The sequence below is a fragment of the Triturus cristatus genome, chromosome 1_1 (assembly GCF_964204655.1).
Source record: "Triturus cristatus chromosome 1_1, aTriCri1.1, whole genome shotgun sequence".
In the NCBI taxonomy this organism is placed as follows: Eukaryota; Metazoa; Chordata; class Amphibia; order Caudata; family Salamandridae; genus Triturus; species Triturus cristatus.
The window spans coordinates 431,208,441-431,214,150 of NC_140579.1; positions in this window are offsets into that span (position 1 = coordinate 431,208,441).

Below are 5,710 nucleotides of genomic sequence, written 5' to 3' on the forward strand. Positions count from 1 at the left end.
GCCATATTATTTTTTTATTCCAAGTTCTTCCAGTGGGGCCACCTGTGGGACTGCTCAAATCCATGCTAGAGGAGCTGAACCGCTTTGTCTGTGGAAACAAATGCCCACCTATGTGCTGCGATTTGATCTGTCGCCCTGCAGGAGAGGAAGGCCTGGGGGTCCCTAGGCTTCTACACTACTACCAGGCGATGGAACTCTGCTTCCTGGTGGAATCGAGCCATCCGGAATCCAAGAATCACTGGTGCCTCATTGATCGAGCGGTGGTGGGGTACACGTGTGGTAGATACACTGGCTACAACTGAAACACAGGGCGTGGGGGCTCTGCTCTTCACCAATCACCAGGGCTTCCCTTGCAGTTTGGGGATAGTCTGGCTACATAACTTACTTTCCCTCAGCCCTCATGCCCATCATAGATAACCCAGACTTAAACCTGGGTCTCCACCTCACGGCCTTTCAGGCTTGGCAACAGGCTGGCTATAGGTCCATTGGGTACTTCGTTGATGCGGACGGTTCCTTTCCATTTGAGCACTTGAAAACCGAGTATGGCATACCTGAGACGGAACATCTTAATTTTTTTTTTTTGTAATATAATTTTATTGATTTTCACAGCTGCATAAGTCACAGAAACAGTGGTTATCATCTGTTACCTTACATTGCAAATCAAACAAGTAATTCTCCCTCCCTCCCCGGACTCAGTCGAGTGCTAGTATACATGGTCACCGGTCACCAGCACAGTAGAACTCAATTATGCATATTGGCACATTTACGTTCCCAGTCTTGAACAATACATGCAACATCTAGGTCACCTCATACTGGATTCTTCCCATCAGTATGACCCAGCCCCGAACATTTATGTGTGGGTCCTGCTTCTACGTCTGCAAATCTAAGGCAGCAAATTCTTCCATCATATTGTTCCATTCCAGCAATGGGTATCTTTCGCAGCCCCCTGTTCTCCTCCCGCTTAAGTTCTGCTCCCTCTGCTCTACCCCATCTGAGCACCTCATTGTACCAGTCTATTACTGAGGGCGATCTAGTAGCCTTCCGCCTCATGGTAATGTTCCTCTTAGCTAAACTCAGTGCCAGGTTAGCAAATTTGCGGGCAGGGCTTCCCTTCTTTCCCCATAGGTCCTAATCCCAGTAAACAATATTCCTGTGTTCTAATATTCCGTATAGGGGCTACTGCATGCACCATGTCTTGCACCGATAACCAGTAGTGGTTCAACCTCGGGCAGTCCCATAGCATATGTAGTAGACCCGCATTTGAGGAGCGACAGCGGGGGCAACTATCCGGTACATCTGGAAACATTAAACTCAGTTTGTGCGGAGTCAGATACGCGCGGTGAACAATCATTAGCTGTTTAAACTTAAACTTTGGATTCCTTGATATCTTCCGTGGGGTGTTCCAGCAGTGATGCTCACTCCCTATCCATAAACGCGCACGACCAATATCCGTGTTCCACATTTCACAAGCCATCTGAAGTGACACTAAAGTGTGTGTACCGATACCCCGGTATATCCATTTTGTCAAATGGCTACCGTTGCCCATCAGATATTGCATGTGTGTCAGTGCGTGTGTTGGTGGCTCCTCACCCCCCGGGGCCCATACTGTTACTGACATAGCGAGCGATGTGTGCACAAAGCAGAAATAACCTGCGCGGCACTCCCGTTTTTCTCACAAATGCATTGTGATTTATTAAAATCCCGTTGGAAAAGAAAGTGCCTACTGTGTTCACCCCCGATTCCACCCATGCCGCTATATGCCTAAGGGACACCGACCCCGATGGCAGAGTGAGTCCCAACAGGGGTATGTTGGGAGCGTAAGGCGCCAGTATTTTTGTGTATCGCGTTGCCTTCTTCCAGTATAACAAAGTCGTCCTCAGGAGTGGCGGCGCCGACAAAGGGATTTTGCTGCCTGGCAGTAACAGCGCATGTAGTTCCCCTCTTTCCCATGCCTGGGAAGTCAAAGCAATTTCTCGTAAGTTACGGCCTGCAGTCCAATATGCCAACCATTGCAGCTGGCCTGCATAGCAATAAGCTCGCAGGTCCAGAATTCCCAGTCCACCCTGCCTTGTAGTCAGCTGCATTTTAGGAAGGCCTATGCGTCTGCGTCCCGAGCCCCATATCAACTCAATTAATAGGGTCTCCAGTAGTTTAAACATCGGAAGTGGAATTATGATAGGTATATTAACAAAGTAATATAACAGCCTCTGGAGCACTACCATTTTAGTAATGGCAGCACGCCCCGGCACCGATATAGGCAGCGAGGTCCAGAACCGCACCCGCTGCCTAAGTGTTGTAGCACAAGTTATATTGCCATCTAGCATATCATCCACATCTCGATATATCTGGACACCTAAATACTTAAAGGTAACGGGTGCTGTTTGAAACGTCCAGTGTCCAAAGCTAATTGGTACTGCCCTGGCCATATCTTTAAAAAAGTATACATAGGATTTGTTTTCATCGATAGAAAGCCCTGAGAGCTTTTAGAATGAGTTGAATAGAGTGGGGATAGGGTCGTAGGTCTCATCCAGGTTGTTAAAATATAGGATGAGGTTGTCCGCGTACGCCGAGATGACATGTACCTCTCCCTGCATTCGTATTCCTCTGTGGGCTTCCGAGCTACGGAGCTTAAGTAGGAGAGGCTACAATAAATAGTAATGGTGAGAGTGGGCACCCCTGTCTGGTGCCTCGAGCTATCTGGTATTGTTGTGAGATATGGGCACCCGTGCGTGCACGCGCTGTCGGGTTCATATATAGCAGCCACACCCATTGCATATACTCTACCAGTATTCCAAACTTGGGTAGTGTATTCAAAATATATCGCCATATCAGGGAGTCAAATGCCTGGCGTAGGTCCAGGGAGATGCAGCCCCGTGAGTGGGCATCGGCGGGTGTATGTGACATTACCTGATGAAGTCTCCTAATATTGAGAGCTGTACATCTACCCGGTACAAATCCGCACTGATCTGTATGTATCAGTCGAGGGATGTATTGTAGAAGTCTGTTTGCTAGCAATTTACTCAGTATCTTATAGTCCGTGTTAAGAAGTGAGAGGGGGCGGTAACCTGCCATTTCTTTACTGTCCCTTCCCGGTTTCGGGAGCGAGATCACAGTTGCCTGTAATGTGGTGAGTGGGAGGGAGCCGTCATCACATGCCGCCTGATACAAGCCCTGTAGGTGGGGAACCAACAATTCTGGATAAGCGGCATAGAATTCTACAGGCAAACCTCATTGCCTGGCGCTTTATTACGTGGGAGATCTTTGATCGCTGCTTTTATTTCCATACCAGTGACAGGCCTTTTCATATCTGTAACGTAATCACTAAGTATTTGTGGAAGTTGCAGATCTTCAAAGAATGACTCGTATTCGTCATCTCCAGCCTCTACCGAGGGCGCCTATAGCCGTTCATAATATTTCCGAAAGGCAGTGTTAATTTCCAACTGGGTGCTCACAGAAGCGCCCTACAGGGTATTTATTTCGAGGATAGGTGACACTGACTGTGCATCTTTAATAATTCTAGCAAGCATCGGGCCCGCCCTGTCTGCGTACACGTGTTGTTTTTGTGTGTATAAGCGGTAATCCAGGGTGCGAAGCTCTTCTAGAAGTTCAGCGTGCGTTATGTGTAACTCTTGCAGTGCTTCCCTGTATCATTTGAGACTGTCTATTGCTCTAGTGTACCCATCTTATCTTCCACTACTTTTAGTTTGTCGAGTAATACAATGCGTGCCCCCACCTTCGTGCTAATCGCCACCCCCGTAACACAGTTTTAAATGCGTCCCATTCAATTTGGCGTGTGCTAGCTGTATCTGAATTTTCAGTGAAGTAATTAACTATAGCCCTGGAGAGGGCATGGTGGAATATCGGATCCTCCAATAGTGACGGGTGCAATCTCCAAGTTGATATTGGTGTCGGAACCCTCCCCCAAAACAGTGTAGCTTCCAATGGGTTATGATCCAAGTAGGTTTTACTCAGGTGTGTGGTATCAGCAGCATGTGCTAATATATTCAATGAGCAAAAAATTCTATCTATTCGTGTATGCAGCCCATGCAGCTCTGAGAAGAAATCATATTCTTTGGCAATAGGGTGCATCTTGCGCCATATGTCTCCCACACCCCAGCCCTCCGCCCATGTCTGTAGAGCTTTTGCCTGCTTCCTGCTGCCCGTGCCCTGTAAGGGGGGAGGGACCTATCCAGGTCAATATCCAACACCGTATTAAAGTTCCCACCCAAAACCCATGGATATCCCTCCTAACCGTTTCTGAACCAAATTGCTGCCTCACGTGCAAATGCAGAGTAGGATGTGTAAAATAATTGGCCTCTCCATTTCTTTTGGAGCTTAGTGGCTTCCGCTTTCATTAGGTGAGTTCCTGCGATTCAATTGAGCCAGGATTCTATGTCTTTTATGGATGGAACCCAGACCTCTTAAATTCTAGGTTGTGTATTTATACTTATTGGGCTGCGTCATTGGAATCCCGATAGTGCCCCCCTACAAGGGGGGCACTATCGTATGCCCCATTAAACACCCCAGTACTAGGTTCCCCCTTAAAACGTTAGAGGACCAAATCATGAAGAAAAACACAACTGGAACACTATAATATCCATAAGTAAGTGCAATCGCATTGGGGGGAGTGGCCAACAACCACCTCCCGGCGCACAGCGCACTATACTCAATGTTCGTTGGCCGCAGGGCTCTAGCCTAGACCCTGTCATTTCAGCTGTACATCAAGCAGCCAGACCATCCGGCGTGAAAACTTGCAAAGATTCATATACAGTGGACTAATTCGGCATGGCATACAGAGGTTCATACTCATCTGACATTTCGACACCGCAGATAACGAGGAGCGCCGCCTTCAGCCCAAGTAATCGTTGGCAGTCTGCGCGGTAACCAGGGGGAACAGCACCACACTACTTTCAGAGTCCGAGTGGGCACTAGCGTCCACAGAGGAGTCCACAGTTTCTGCGACGGATTGCGCATCATGTGCCCCCAACGCCGCTGCCGACAAAATAGCGTCTCTTTGGCTGTCCAGGATCTGCTCCTGCAAAGGGTTTCTTCCGCTTCCCGATCCTGTCTGACGTCTCTTCTCCATTCTGTCCCGTCGAACACGCTGTGACTGGGGTTGCTGTCTTCGACTAGACTGGGTGGAGTGCTGCGATGCAGGTGGTGACATAGTAATTTCTACCCAGTCCGCTGCTTCTTCCGGACTGTCAAAGAACAGGGTTTTCTGATCATATATGACTTTTAGTCAAGCTGGGAATAACAGTGCATATTTCAAGTTATGAGTCCGGAGTTTCTTTTTGACGTCTTGAAACGTAGCCCTCGCCTTCTGCCCAGCCAGGGTGAAATCCGGATAGAGAGAAATAGTTTTGTTTTTAAATGTTATTGGAGAATTCTCTCTGGCCGCACACAATATCGTGTCTCGGTCTTTTAATTCAGTATCCGCGCTATAATTGGCCTAGGCGGTGCCCCTTGAATGGGGTGCCGGGGTGGGACTCTGTGAGCTCTTTCCACGCTGTAATGTTCAGTGAGGCCCACCATTGCTGCTCGCTCCCGCAGCCATTGCTCTACAAATTGGGTGGGGTTGGGTCCCTCGCTCCCCTCCGGTATTCCCAGTATGCTGAGACGGAACATCTTCATTACCTGCAGATCTGACATTAGATCACCCACCTCGAGATCCGAGAGGGAGCCAGAAGAGGGCTCACCAGTTCAAGAA